Source organism: Microtus pennsylvanicus, chromosome 14 (genome assembly GCF_037038515.1).
Source record: "Microtus pennsylvanicus isolate mMicPen1 chromosome 14, mMicPen1.hap1, whole genome shotgun sequence".
Taxonomy (NCBI): domain Eukaryota; kingdom Metazoa; phylum Chordata; class Mammalia; order Rodentia; family Cricetidae; genus Microtus; species Microtus pennsylvanicus.
Genome location: NC_134592.1, coordinates 44,050,269 through 44,066,592, shown reverse-complemented (window position 1 = coordinate 44,066,592; position 16,324 = coordinate 44,050,269).

The window sequence follows — 16,324 nt, the reverse complement described above, 5'->3', positions numbered from 1 at the left end:
CAGTCCTTATGCTTTATCCACTGAGCTATCCCCCTAGTCTTCCCGTTCCCCCCATCCCACCTCCAAAGCAGGATCTCACTGAGTTGCCCAGGCTGGCCTTAAACTCATGATCCTCCTGTCTCAGCCTACTGAATGAATTACAGGCCTGTATCAATCAGGCCTAGCTAAAACCAGAACTTTGTAGTGGGGTGTTATTCGTGAATGTTGCAGAGTAAATTGAAGAAGTCAGTGGGGAAAAAAAGTCAGGCTATTGTTATTCATCCAATGCTACATCCGTCTTGTCTAATCCTCGGGCAATTGAAGGAATTATCACCCTCGTTTCACCACTGAGGAAACAGTGAATCTTGCTCAAGACCCTGTCGCGAGTGAATGGTACCATGGCATTTACATTTTTATGTCTGAGTAATCTTGTCTGCATGTATATTATGAGTACCATGTGCACGCCTGAAGCCAGCACAGGCCGGAGGAAGCCGCAGGTCCTCTGGAGCTGGCGTTACAGGTGAGCAGGTGGGTCGCCATGTGGGTGCCGGGACTGCTCTGAACTGCTGGGCCATCTCTCCAGCCCCATGAATCAGAGTTTTAAACCCAAATCTACACAAAACTTTTCCCATTGTACCTACCAACCTAACCAAAGCCCTTAGAGAAAACAGACGCTAAGGGGAAGAACCACCTTTTAGGGGTGAAAGTAAAATTGCTAATTAAGTAATTTGCTTTTTAGCACCCGATATGCCAGGCATGTACAAGTTAAGGCTTTGCCTTAACCTAAAAGCGATGAAGGCATGTACATGTTAAGGCTTTGCCTTAACCTAAAAGCGATGAAGGATTGGGCTTAAAGAGTGGGAGAGCAGAGGCTTTTGGGGGGAAGACGGGCCTCCTGGCAGGATGGGGCTAGACAAACAAAGACTTGCAAGTCTCCAGGCAGGGATCTTCTGGGGCCCTGTGAGGACCTGGTGACTCCTCTGCATAATGGTGAAAGGTCTTGAGTACAGAGAGAAGACATTGGGTTTTGTTTCGTTTCCTCGATGGAAGGAGTCACTGACGGACGATACAGAAGGAAGAAAATGTGTGTTGGGGGGCTGGAGAGATGGCTCAGTGGTTAAGAGCATTGCCTGCTCTTCCAAAGGTCCTGAGTTCAATTCCCAGCAACCACATGGTGGCTCACAACCATCTGTAATGAGGTCTGGTGGCCTCTTCTGGCCTGCAAGCATACACACAGAAAGAATATTGTATACATAATAAATATTTTAAAAAAAAAAAAGAAAATGTGTGTTGGTTTGAGATAAACAGCAGAATGGTGCTTACAGATGGTTAGGGAGGGGAAGCCAGACTAGAGAGGATGGCGAGGGTCTGAAGGGGATGCGGCCATGGGGAAGCAGAATCCAAGGGCTGCTAGACAGTCTTCTCACCCGCTAAGAGCAGACAGTTGCGCTCTTGGCAGAGGGCCTGGGACGATGACGGTTATCTACAACTCTATTATGAGTGACAAGTACGCTGTGTGAATACTTTGTTAAAAAACAGTCCCAGTGGCAGTCTCGGCTGCCCATTCCGAAGACCTATAGAACACAAGCCAGCCCTGGCCCAGGGCTAGCCTGGGCATCTGGCCAGGTTCATCCAGGGTAGTTTGAAGTAAACTAAGATGCACAAGGGTTGAGCCTGTTGTCTAGAACTGAACCTGAGCAATATGAACCAGTCAGGCTATTGCCCCTAAACTGCCATGATCCTTGCTTGGGATGGGCTGGGTCTCCAGGGCATCCAAGGATATCGCATTTGGCGAGAATAACATTCCTTTTTTAGAGAGATTCGAGTTCAGATGAGGCGGTGGGCTCACTGTTCCAGGACATCGGAATGCATCCTCCCTCACTAGGGGAGAGTGCTGAGCGCTGTAGCTGAGTGAGGGTGGGGACCAGGGAGTGCCCTCAGATGTTCTTAACTCCCCAGCCACTGTTTCATTTGCCTCAGCATTTCTCAGATGCTTTGTGTAGATTTATCCCCAAGCAGAGGATAATGAAAGCAAGCTACCCCACCTAGCCCTTTGATTCTTAAGGCATGCGTGTAGAGTCAACACAGGAGCATGACTTCTCAGAAGTCCTGCTCAGATGCCCTGAGCCATTGTAGGTGACAAAGTTAAATACGCTCAAGAGATTAATCGAATTCTATAAACATGGCAGAGCTATAATTAACCACCTTATTACATGGGCTGGATGTTTACCCATCTGGTGTCAGCTGTAATCAGCTGAGGTCTCCTCCATGCGTTGCCGTCATCACTGCAAGAGGCTGATTTTGTTGGAACAGACAGCTCTCAGATGGGAAAGGAATCGTGTTCCAAGTGTGCTTCTAAATTGATCATCTGACATTTAGAACACGCATCCCACTTCCCTTACTGGCCTGCAAATGCCTGTTTCGTCCAGGGATATTATTAGAGATTTCTTTTTCTTTTTTCTTTTTTTTTTACCATGTGCATTAGTAACCATCTGTCAAAGAAAGTAGGTGGAGTGCCCCCCACAAGCAGAGGTGACCCCCACAAGCAGGTGCAAAGAAGACAGCAGAGCCTGCAAGGCGAGAGTGAAATCTCAGGTTTCCCTTCTCATGGCCCCTCTGTGCTCAGCTATAACACACAGAGAAATCAGGGTCAGGTAAGCCAGGCCAGGTGAAGCGCTTGTCTTGAAGCTGAAGAATGTTCACCGACTCCTCATCCGCAGCCCCCCAAGTTCAGAGCAGCACTAGAAGATCTGGCATCATGGGAGAAAGGCCTAGAAAATGTCATCTTCAGATCCACAGAGGTGAAAGGAAGGGCTAGGAGCTGCTCAGGGCCTGAAGATTCTACCACTGAGTGGTCTCAGGGTAGAAGTGTTTCAGAAAAGCTAAGGAACTTACGTGAAGGCTTGAAATGCCACAGCAATATGAACGGGGGCGATGGTTAAGCTGATTAATTTTCAACTTAATTGGATGAGTAAAATCCCTGGGCATTAGTGAGACACACCTTTTGATGTGCCTTTGAGGACTTTCCCAGGGACGGTTAGCTGAAGGGAGAGACATGCCACATAGAGGTGGCACCCTCCTGTGGACCCAGCCCAAGACTGAATTAAAGGGAACCTCAGCACGCACACTCGCCCATTAACTCCAAATGCATGTCTTAAAAATCAAGGGGCTTCCCCATCTGTCAAAGGGAAACAAGCATTCCTCAACGGCTACAGGCAAGACCCAGTCCCACTGCCTCTGGGGTCAGGGTGGATTGTGTATCCAGAGTTGTGAGTCCTAAGTTGTTGGTGTCACCGTGGGTGAGATAAGGTAAGTGCGATTTAATGAGGATTTAATGGAAGGCCGAAATAATTGATCTGCTGTGTCCCTAAAATGTAGAGCTACAATAACGTATGTTATTCCATCAGCTGCAGTGACGTATGTTATTCCATCAGCTGCAGTGACGTATGTTATTCCATCAGCTGCAGTGACGTATGTTATTCCATCAGCTGCAGTGACGTATGTTATTCCATCAGCTGCAGTGACGTATGTTATTCCATCAGCTGCAGTGACGTATGTTATTCCATCAGCTGCAGTGACATATGTTATTCCATCAGCTGCAGTGACGTATGTTATTCCATCAGCTGCAGTGACGTATGTTATTCCATCAGCTGCAGTGATGTATGTTATTCCCATCAGCTGCAGTGACGTATGTTATTCCATCAGCTGCAGTGACGTATGTTATTCCATCAGCTGCAGTGACGTATGTTATTCCATCAGCTGCAGTGACGTATGTTATTCCATCAGCTGCAGTGACGTATGTTATTCCATCAGCTGCAGTGACGTATGTTATTCCATCAGCTGCAGTGACGTATGTTATTCCATCAGCTGCAGTGACGTATGTTATTCCATCAGCTGCAGTGACGTATGTTATTCCATCAGCTGCAGTGACGTATGTTATTCCATCAGCTGTAATAACATATGTTATTCCATCAGCTGTAATAACATATGTTATTCCATCAGCTGCAGTGACGTATGTTATTCCATCAGCTGCAGTGACGTATGTTATTCCATCAGCTGCAGTGACGTATGTTATTCCATCAGCTGCAGTGACGTATGTTATTCCATCAGCTGCAGTGACGTATGTTATTCCATCAGCTGCAGTGACGTATGTTATTCCATCAGCTGCAGTGACGTATGTTATTCCATCAGCTGCAGTGACGTATGTTATTCCATCAGCTGCAGTGACGTATGTTATTCCCATCAGCTGCAGTGACGTATGTTATTCCCATCAGCTGCAGTGACGTATGTTATTCCCATCAGCTGCAGTGACGTATGTTATTCCCATCAGCTGCAATAATGTATGATATTTCCATCAGTTGCAATAATGTATGTTATTCCCATCAGCTGCAATAACGTATGATAATTCCATCAGCTGCAACCAAAATGAGCCATGGCAACCACGATGGAGTGATGAAGGCTAGTGTGGAGTGATGAATTGCCTTAACTAATTTTAAAAATATGTGTAGACTGTGTTTTAGATGGTTGCCAATGATTGGCAGTGGGCAGGCACAGAGACGGGAAACGGGCATCATTGTCAATACCCTGATCAGTGCCTGGAGAGCTTCCAGGCCACAACAGGGGGAGGGCACCCAGGAGAGCCCGGGGCCCCCTTGAATGAGAAAGGAAAGGTGAGGGGACAGGTAAAGTGAAGGGGCGAGAGCTAACGGGGTTGAGTACTGAGGCGGAGGAGACAGAACTGAGGACTTGGTACACACTTACAAGGAAAACACTCGGCACTGAAAGAACCCACAGAAAGCAGAATAGACAAAACCCTGGAGCTTAGCCAGGCCAGGAGCTGTTTGCACCCCTGCCCGTGGGAATGAAGAGACCTAGTGAGCTGAGAAAACACTGAGGAGACACTCAGGACTGAAGAGCTAAAGCAAAAACCAAAGAATATATTACAAAGTTTATATGCATATGTATACATACATATATACATATATATACACACACATATAACCATATATGGAAAGAAGGTGTCTGGCAATAATAGCACAGGAAAGATGAAAATATACTATCAAAAAAAAACTAGAAATGTGTTTTCTATAAAAAGCCAATAAATGAACATTTATCTAACATGTGAAGTGTGTTAGAACTACATATCTAAAGGCCTAGACAACATAGAAGCAAAGGATCATGGATCTGTTCCAAATAAAGAGATAGTCACACACACACATGCACGCACACACACACACGCACACACACCAAAACAAAACTACAGGTAGCAGGCTGCTTTTGGCTCCCTGGCTATCCATGAAGGACAAGCTTGCTTGTCAGCCTGACTGAATGGAAAAATCGCCTAGGTTAGAAAGGCGCACTCCTGGTGTATCTGGACGGACATTTCAGAGAGGATTAACTAGCAGGCAAAGGACTGGACTGAGTGTGGCGTGCACCATCCCGTGGGTGGGCTGAAGACACAAATGAAGACAGGCTCTTTCTGTGCATGCCGGCTGCTGTGATGTGAGCTGCTCAGCTGCCACCACTCCCGCCTCGCTGACACCTCTCAGTGGCTGAAACAAACCATCTCTAGTAGCATGGTCTGAGGAAAAGTCACGTGGCTGTCTGTGTCTGCTTACACAGGAAGTGTGTGGCAAATGATCATGAAGGACACTTAGCAAAGCTACGAGTAAATCAGAAGAGGCAGGCCACATGCATGGAAAGAAGACCTTTGCTGTTCTCTTCTAAGCTACATTATCTTCTCAGGAAATCAGTGTTTTTAGAACAGCAGAGCACAGACCGGAGGGGTAACCTAGCAGGCAAAGGAGTTTACTGAGCTGCCTGATGACCCAAGTGTGAACCCCAGAACCTGGTTGGTAGAAGGAGAAACCGACTTCTACATGTTGTCCTCTGACCTTCAAATGTACACACACACACACACACATGAACACCTTCAATAAATAAACGTACGTTTTAAAAATTAAAAATAGATTAATCAGAGAGCAGATTTTAGAGGACATTGTCGGAGGTAGATTAAGTACCGCGTGTGGAACATTAGAGCTGCTACAGAGAGAGGGGAGAGAGTTCCAGAAATGGAGCTGTATAATGTTTAAGTGAAGAGTTGGGAGAGAAAGGGAGTCCCCCAGAAAACAGGAACAGAAGGTCAAGAGGGCAAAAGGAAAAGAAAGAAAATAAGAGGGTATGGACATCCAGGACCTCAGACAGCCAGGACCTCAGATATGCAGGACCTCAGATAGCCAGGACCCCAGATATCCTGGACCCCTTATATCCAGGACCCTAGATATGCAGAACCTCAGATATCCAGGACCCCAGATATCCAGGACCTCAGATATCCAGAACCCCAGATATTCAGGACCCCAGATATCCAGGACCTCAAATATCCAGGACCTGCAGGCATCCAGGATCTGCAGACATAGAAAGACAGCTGGTTCACACCGACAATCTGGAGAAAGAAAGCTGACAAGAAATGACTCCAGAAGAAGATAGGCTTGTCCAAACTAGAAAGAAAAAAAAAAAAATAGCAGGAACGCCCAGAAAACAAGTAATGAAGACCAGTTCAGGACAGATCATCAGGCAATTTTCAAAGTCTCATAATGTGCTTGGCTTTTACAGAGTGACATGGGAGGTTTATAGCTCTGTGAGAAACATAGAAAAGGTCAGCGATACAAATCTAGATGAGCACACAAAGGAATACTAACTGAGGGCGCCATCAGCACTGCACGGCTCGCGGGAAACACCGCCTGCTCCGGAGCCAACACTGCTAGCAGACGGGTTAGTCCTGGAGGAGGAAATTGTGCCTGAGGAGAGAATGTGTGGAAAGCGGCCATGGGACAGTCTCACCTTTCCTATTAGAAAGCTGCTAACTAGCCCAAAGGGAAGGAAGAAGCATGAAAAAGCAGAATGCAAATATTATTAAAAATGATATTTTAAAAGTATGTTTGAAATCCTTTTTTTCTGAAAAGGGATTGTGGGTTGAAACCATTGGCGTGTGGAGATGGTGCCCAGTAGCTGCTCTGACTTTTTTTTAAAATATTTATTTATTTATTATGTATACAATATTCTGTCTGTGTGTATGTCTGCAGGCCAGAAGAGGGCATCAGACGTCATTACAGATGGTTGTGAGCCACCATGTGGTTGCCAGGAATTAAACTCAGGACCTTTGGAAGAGCAGGCAATGCTCTTAACCACTGAGCCATCTCTCCAGCCCTTCTGACTTTTAAATTATACTAATGCACCACTTGGATACAATTTTTTATTTTTTCCATATGTATATTTCTGAGACAGGGTTTCTCTGTGTAGCTCTGGCTGTCCTGGAACTTACTCTGTAGACCAGGCTGGCCTTGAACTCAGATATCTGCCTGCCTCTGCCTTTCAAGTGCTGGGATTAAAGTCGTGTGTCACAACCACCCAGCTAATTTTTCTTTTTAAAGCGATCAGAATTATTACACGTACTAACCACTGAACTGTTCTTGTTTTTTTGTTGTTGTTGTTTTGTTTTGTGTGTGTGTGTGGTTTTTTGTTTTTTTTTTTTTTTTTTTTTTTGGTTTTTCGAGACAGGGTTTCTCTGTGGCTTTGGAGCCTGTCCTGGAACTAGCTCCGTAGACCAGGCTGGTCTCGAACTCTCTGCCTGCCTCTGCCTCCCGAGTGGTGGTATTAAAGGCGTGTGCCACCACCGCCCGGCTTGAACTGTTCTTGTGGAAAGCCACAAAGAGGCGATGGCCATGATGAGGTGGTGATGTGGCTTCTGTCTGGAAAGTGTTGCTGTGTTTGTGTAGAAAAGATAAGGCGTGGATGCCGTGGGTGCCTTGGGTGCCGTGGCCGCCACTTCTCCGGAGGTCGACTCTTCTTGCCAGTGAATTCGGGTTTTTCTGTGAGGTGTTGGGATATTAATGAAAAGACCTTTGAGGGTCACATGGGAGTTGTTGGTCGGAAGGTGCCAGAAGGTGAGGCGGCTCTCCTTTTCTGGGCAGGCAAGGAAGCGTGGCGCTGAGGCCCCCAGAGAACGATCTGGCTCCGGTTTCCTCGGTGAGCACAGCCAGCAGATGGGTGTCTGGTAACCCAATGCCCTGTTGAAAGGACCCAGGTCAATTGTTCCACCTGGCACTGGGGCTGGCTCTGCCTCCCGTTTCAGCTTCAAGCCTCTAGGGGGCCAAAGACAAAAAGTGGAACCTGAGCCCCTGTATTCAGATGGAGGGGCTGAAGACACAGAGGGTGGGGTACCTGGAGTTGAGGGGATGCTCACCACAAGTGTGTGAACCAGTCCACCCTAGTTCAAGGACTCATCAACCTAAAAGAGGTGCTGAAACAGCATGGGAGCTTTGGGAAACGCCAATCCGAACCTCCAGGAGTGCTGCAGGACCGTGATACACCCATCCATCCTTTGACCCCTCTCAGAAGCCTGCCAGATGCACCCAGGCTGGCTATGACCCCAGGCAGCCCCTCTCTTCTTGAGTTCTTCCTCCACCTCTGTTCCTAAATTCAGAAGCAAAGGGAACCCTCTGCACCTTGGGGTCTGGCATGAACGTTGAAACCCCGCCTAACAGCCTCCGTCTGTGCCGAGCTGGTGCAGCAGGAGGCGCCAAAGCCCAGGGCTGGGTTTTTCCCATAAGTCATTGCCGTCTCTCATCCCAGCCGTCACCAGAGAGCGATGGCGAGTAAAGGAAGGGATGGAGATCATCAGGGACGGTGACGTGGTGAATTTATTAGATGGTGACAGTTAACAGAGTTTTCTTTATCCTTTAAAAATTGCAGTAAGTTGTACGCATAGGTACAGGAAACACACACACACCCGTTTGCAATGACATCCTAAAAACCTAGTTAGTGCTGGGCCTGGCATAGAAAGAGACCCAATTAATACTGAGCTTGGCAACAAGCAGAAGTTCTGTAGTCACGTGTCAGGAAGCCAGGTGAGTAGGATAGATTGCAAATAGGTCCCCCCTTGGGACTCTTCCTCTGGTCTTAGCTGGTGGCTCTTCTGACCGTTCTCTCCTGCCCCCCAATTCTAAAGTTGCCTTCTATTGTGTCCCTACCCTGCAGAGATTGTTCAGTACCACCCTGTGCTAACCTCCGATTTCGACTCAATGACCCATTTATTTATCTGTTATTCTTTGATGGTCTCCTCTTACATCACAGCTTCACAGCGTAGGCTCTGAGAAGGCTTGCTAACGGAAGTGCTAGTCCTAACCGCCCCAGGATGCAGACAGAGCCACCCATCCATCCTCTGACCCCTCTTGGAAACCTGCTGTTTCAGGAGCATACATACCCCATCCAGCTACTGGATCAGCTATGTGAAACAGCAAGCTTGTGATGAATTTAAGTAGGTGGATATAGTAACATTCAACTACAGAAGAAAACTTATATTCATCCTAAGTTACATTTTTTTATTGGGGGGGGGGCTGATCTTAGGATCGATTTTTTCCTACTTGATATTGATTTCCCTCCATCTCCATCCTCGGAAGCTGCTGGGGTACCAGGGTGTTCGTGTTGTGGATTACGTTTTATCACCTAAGAACGACAAGCAAGGATTATCCTGAGGGGACAGCTGAACCACATCACAATACAAGATGCTTTTTCCGGGTACTGGGAAGATGGGAGCACACCAAACGGGATGAAAGAGAGAAACTAGCTCTCAGAAGTGACCAGAAGGAACACAGCACTCTAAGCACCTGGGGAGGGCAGACCAGCTCCCAGTGATCTTCACTGCACAGGACAGTGAGAATTCTCTTTCATCCCAGCCAGGGTGTTAATGTCACCATATGCAATTGTGTGTCTTCAGATGGTCCAGTAACCCCACGTTCTGCGGCTTACAGGCCTAGGGAGACAACGGTCCCTTCTTTGGCATGGCCCCAGTCAAAGGCTTAGCCTGGGGACAGCCCTGGGTGGATGTTGCTGTTCAGGAATGATGAACAGAACCACAGGCAGAGAGGGCGTGGCATACAGATTCCTGGTTCCACCCCAGATTTCAGAACGGTGAACAAGACAAGGAATTGGCTTATAGAATATCTCTCTCACCTCCTTGATTGGCAGATGAGTGACTCCCAAGCATAGTTTTGTGGGAAAGGGGAACGGTTTTCTGGAGCCTTAATCTGATTGCAGGCAGCTTCTGTTATATCTGCTCATGTCAGTTACGAACAGGAGAGAAATCCTGCCATCACTACTGGGTGTTCAGCAAGCCTGGGAGAATCTAGATGAATTGCAGGGGCTGGGGGGGGGGGGGGTGACGGGAGGATGCGCGAGGGGGGCTCACTTGGAGCTGAGCTTTCTGGATCCTGCCTGTTCCTGACTGCAGCCTGACCTCTGGTGGTCAAAGAAAGAAGTTCACAAGAGCAACTCCAGGGGAAAATAAGTAATAGGCTTGGAAACTCCACCTGAACTTCACCGCGGCTCTTGCCAGCAGTAGCCTAGGAGGCTGCATCAGCTTGTGGATTCCCTGGCTCCCTGTACACCTCCATCTGGTATGGAAGGTGTGTGTTGATAGCTTATCATTCATACCACAGCTTCTTTCCTTTTCAGCTTCCTTCACAGGTCCTTACCAAGCTGGAACAACCAAAACCCCTTCTGAGGAATGGCAGAGCTGACTTCACTAGGACTGACCCCCTCTCTGTCCCACTGGGTCCCCGTGTGGCTCACTCACCATCCAGCCCATGCTCAGCTTCCTAACTTGCTGTCACTCACGGGATGAAAATGCTCTTTAGGAGTTCACAGGATGAAGCCACACACCCAGATCAGCTGTACCTCGCGCTAAAGCGCACTGGAGCCTTTATATTCCAGAGTCCATCTCAAGGAGTGACCCCTCTTCTGTCTGGTGACTGCTGAGTTGTGAGGTCAGAGAAGTGTGCTGCCCTCGCGGTGAGCCGTTGTGAGCCGGGGGTCTGGAGGGTTAGATGACGGCTGTGTGAAGTTTATTTAGCCAGTCTCCTGTAAGCCCAGCACCAGGCTGGATGACCGCTCCCTTCAAGTCACCTTCGGTCCTATGAGAAGCAGAGACGAGACACCAAGAGAGCTGCCACCCATGGACTTCTCTGGTAGGCTTAATCTTTGCTCTCCTGCTGGATTCCCCCCGCAACCAGTCACGTCCCTGGAAACTATTTGACCCTTGAAGCACTTCTGCCAGGGGGGTTCTTTTTTTTTAATATTTATTTATTTATTATGTATGCAATATTCTGTCAGTGTATATGCCTGCAGGCCAGAAGAAGGCACCAGACCCCATTACAGATGGTTGTGAGCCACCATGTGGTTGCTGGGAATTGAACTCAGGACCTTTGGAAGAGCAGGCAATGCTCCTAACCTCTGAGCCATCTCTCCAGCCCAGGGGGGTTCTTTTATTATTCTCATTTTACAAAAGAAAAATTGAGGGTCAGATTGTTTGCCCAAAACCGAATTGGCCCCCTAGAATCCGAGTCCAGGGCTTTCCTCTGTGTTCCCACTGCCGTCCATCGCGCGACAGCCCTCTGACCACTCCGCCTCCAATCTCTTTGCCACTGCTTTGTTACGGAGTCAACTCCTCACTCTCTCATTTTAAGGCGTACTTTTTGATGTGAGTGTTTTGTTTAATGCATGAAAATCTACCACGTTTGTGCAGTGCCTGTGGAGGCCAGAAGAGTGCGTCAGATCCCCTGGAGCTGAAGCTCTAGTGAACTGTGAACCACCATGTGGAATATGAACCCGGGGCCCCTGCACGAGCAGCCAGTGCTCCTAGGCACTTGCTCATCTCTCTGGCCCCTTGCTCTCACCTTAGAAGTTGTCTCTATTCGCTCACTCATCCTGACACACTTTGCTCTCGGGTGATACTGCATTCACACCTGCCAATCAAAATTCACCCATTGCCACCCCTTCTCTTCCTACCTCTTAGAACCATATCCCTTCTCTTTCCTTTTCCTTCCTTTCTTCCTTCCTCCCTCCCTCCCTCCCTCCCTCCCTCCCTCCCTCCCTCCCTCCCTCCCTTCCTTCCTTCCTTCCTGTATTCTTCCCCACACAACCCGCTCTCTGTAGCTCTGGCTGTCCTGGAACTCACTCTGTTGACCAGGCTGGCTCAAACTCAGAGATCTGCCCACCCCTGTCTCCTGAATGCTGGGATTAAAGGCGTGCACTACTGCCCATGTAGGGCCATGTTCTGTCAACCCACGCCCCTGTACTCACTCTCTCCTCTCAGTCTATGAGGATGACAAAGGCTTTCCTTTTCTAAACCAGCACACAAGTGAAGCACAAAAACATAAAAGGCTCTTCTACCGCCCCCCCCTGTCCAGTCCCTCCTCGTCACTCTGTCCTTCCCGTTATCATACATATGCATCCCAACTCTGTTTCTTGTTTACCTGCTACCCCTGCCTCTGCATCCATCCAGGACCATCTCATCCACTTTCCTGGTTTGAACCACACCTACCTGGTGCTGTTTCCCCAAACAAAATGGAACCTAGTCACCCCAGCCTTGAGTACCTGCTAGTCACCACTGCACCTATTCAGGGCACTCCAGATCAACCTCACAACACTCACCTCTAAGCCAACTCCTCCTGGGAGTTTCCCTATAAGCTGATGAGCCCGTTGTTTCTTTTTTCCTTTAAGCCAGAAACATGGAAATAACACCTTTTTTTTCTTTTTCTTTTTTTTCTTTTTCAGTGTTGGGGACTGAAGGCAGAGCCCCACGCCTGCTGGGCCACCACTGCCTCCCTCTGAGCTTTGTCTCCTGCCAGAAGTCATAGTTGGCATTTGACAGTTGCCATTTGTTAGACCCTCTTCTGGGGGACTCCCAGATGTTCCCAGGTACTTATTTCACCAACTTCTGGAACACAAACCTTTGTCTTGTTCCTAAATTACTACAATGTCACACCTGGTACAGAAACACCCTTCTGAATCTGTCTTCCCACTCTAGAGGGATCTATGTACACTGTAGACGGTCTTCCCTGCCATCTCCAGCGGCTCCAGCCCTTTGGTGAGGTATACGAGGTGCTCTGTGGTCTTGCAACTGTTTCTGGCATGAGCCTCTCCATCACTCTATGGTCCCCTCTCCAAGAGCACGGATGCTGCTGTGGTCCCTGCAGGTGCCTGGATGTTCCTCATTCCAGTCAGTGTGTCTCTCTACGGACATTGTTTTTCTCTCACCCCAGCCCCACTCCTCCACCCACTCGTTTATTAGGAATCATTTCTAACTACCCCATTTCCAGGCGCCTATCTCCAACCCTTTATGCCTGCATCTGTACCACATTTTATAGTTTCTCAGGAAAGATGATGCCACCTAACTTAAGCACCGGGCTTCTGGCTACCTCATGCCATCCAAATCTTCTGCTGCTTGCAAAATGAGATTTATCAGGCACCCATGGCTGGTGCTCTGGGTTTCCTGATCCACCTTACGCAAACGAGGAGGATGGACTTGGAAAGAAAATGAACACCCCACCAGCAGAAGGCAGCAGGGAGCCTTGGCTCTGAGCACTGGCAGAGTCACTTCTGCCTAGACCTGGGTGTGCCTGAGAGAGGATGTAGATCCAAGCCCACTCCTGTCCCCCAGTACTGCACAGCCACAGGTGATAGGTGGTGTGTGGGCATGGACACGCTAAAGCAAAGGACACGGAGAGAAATGTAAGCCTATGCCTTTGGTGCAGGGGGAGGAGGAAGGAGCACATTCCAGTCTTTATGATAGACAAGGAAGGGGTTTGTTTTGTTGTCGTTATTTTGTTTTGTTGAGACAGAGTCTTACTCTGAAGCCCACGGTGATCCTCTGTGTGCTGGATTTACATCACATCTGGCAAGGAATTGGGGAATTTCAAAGCCTCAGCAGGGCTCGGACGATCGGTCCCTGATCAAGGGAAAAGAGCCTTCCTATAGCTCATGTTGGAGTTAGGAGATCTGACCATGTGGGAACAAAGACCAAGCAGGCAGGCTGTGCTTCTTCCAAGACACTCGGCAGGGCCTGCGTACTTCGTCTTCCTCCACCCTTCAGGTCCCATCCCAAGCAGAGTCTTTTTGGTGCTTTCTGGCATATCCTTAGTATTTCAGGAGTGACGGAGGCAAGTTTTGAAAAATAAGTACTTTGTCATCTGACTCGGGAAACGCTGTTTTAACTTCCAGTTTGACCAACTTCTGAAAGAATAGGGTCGAGCGCCATCTTGTGGTTGATAGCCTCCATTTCAATATCTATTAACCTCCAGTCCAGCGCCAGGGCTACCCAGATCTGCAAGAAGTCTGGTACAGCAGAAAGAGCAGAAAGTGGAGAGACCCGTGTCACACTGAGGGCTAAGACGGTCATTAACAGCCCTGAGGTAGACCCAAAAGGGGTTTTTCTTGGTCTCTTAACTAGTATGGTTTCATCCGTGGGTATGAATTCTGATTTGAAGTAACCTAATAAAAATAACACCCTTGCCCAGTGGCAGGAACGTCAGACTGAAAGCCAAGATCCCTGGTGTCTAACGACACCTCTGCCACAGCATCCACGGGTGGGCTAACATTGGAGGGTGACAGACGGGGGTCTCTATGTGAGTCCAGGGGCAAGCGCAAGCAAAACTCTAAGTCTTTATTTTTCAAAACTTGTTTTCTTTTTATAATTTTTATCATGGTGGATATGGAAGTGGGGAGCCACACATAAGTCACATGGCTTAAATGTTTGCATCCCTTGGTGGGTTTCAGTGGGTCCCACAGGTTCCGCCCAGGTCCCAGGAGTACTCAACAATGAGCCGGCACTCACTCACATGGCTGCTGCTCCTTCTGTGAGTTCTCCCTTGTTTCCACATGAGTTTTTGACTTAAAAAATATACCTTTTGATTTCTGAAGGTAGCGGTAGAACACACACACACACAGAGAACACAGGTGTTTTGCTGAGGAAATAAGAGGAAAATTAAATCCAACACAGGAGAGACAAGAGGCTGTATTCACCTAGGATGTGGACAGCTCAGAGCTGCACCCCAAAGTCTCAAAGGCCTTTGTGAGGTACATGTTTTCTTGCCTTCCTTTGACACCCCCAAGGGAGCTCACATGTAGAGAACCCAAGAATTTTGCTTCTGGTCACACAAATGCACCTTTAGCACAAGCCTTTCCCCTAAGCAACGCCATGGAAGCATCCTTAACACGCAGCAGACTGCACATACTACAAGTGTAAAACCAGATGAATTTTGAGTGTATAAACCTCCGAATCCATCACCACACTCAAGATGATGAATGCATCTAACATCCCGTCCACTTCCTATGCTCCCTTGAGATCCACATACGGCTTTTCCCAGTCACCCATTGCTGTGCTTTCAGCACCGTTTTCATTTTATACACAGTTATGTGAATAAAAGCATACAGTATAGCCTCAGTTCTGACGGGCTTGGTTCATCCTAATTATTTTGATATTGAAGTCGCAGTGTGTATGAGTAACCCATTTGTCTTCAGCTTCAAGGAGCATTTCTTTCTATGGATCCACCACCGTTTCTTGAAGATGGACATTTGCATTTTAGTGAGTGCCCACAGGTTCTGCGATCTCGAACTTCTCTAGCTAGGAAATGTCACCCTTTGGTGACAGTGTATACACGGAACGTGTGCAGGTATCTTCCTTGGCAACACAGCCTAGCAACTGTTTACCCAGCATCCCATTGTGTTAGGCTGAGTGGGTTATCTGGTGTTTTAAATCACCCCGCAGGATGCACAATGATTGTATGACTGTGTGACAATTCTGGGCTGCTTTGAATTGGGAGTTTGAGCATCCAAAGATTTTGGTGTCTGTAGGGGATCTTGGAGCCAATCCCATGAGGGCAGTTGAGCCAAAGGATAGTTGTATTTTCATTTGGGGGGCTTCTAAGAATATTGATGTGAAAGTCTCTCTAATGGATCTAAGCCTTGTTTCTTTGTAGTAAAAGCTCACCACCTCCCCTCTCTCTCTTCTGTTGTTTTTTTGACACAGGGTTTCTCTGTGCAGCCCTGGTTCTGGCTGTCCTTTGACTGTAGACCAGGCTGGCTTTGAACTCAGAGATCTGCCTGATTCTCCCTCCCAAGTGCTGAAATTAAAGGTATGTACCACCACTAACCGGTTACATTTTTTAAAATTATTTTGTGTGGATGGATGTTTTGTCTGCATGTGTATTTGTGCGTTATGTGTGCATAGTACCCCTGGAAGTCAGAAGAGGGTGTCAGATCCCCTGGGACTTGAGTTACAGTGGCTGTGAGCCACTGTGTAGGAGCTGAGGAAGAGCAGCCAGGACTTTTGACCACTGAGCCACCTCTCCAGCCGATTGTCTCCACCTCCCCGCAGCAGGTTTTGAATTCAGATCTTATAATTCATATCTAGGACCGCTGAGGGGGCAGTGAAAGTCAATCTCTCCATCTCTCCTGAGCAGACTCTATCTTGTATGTTTCTTGCGGCGATTAAACGTCAGGATAAACG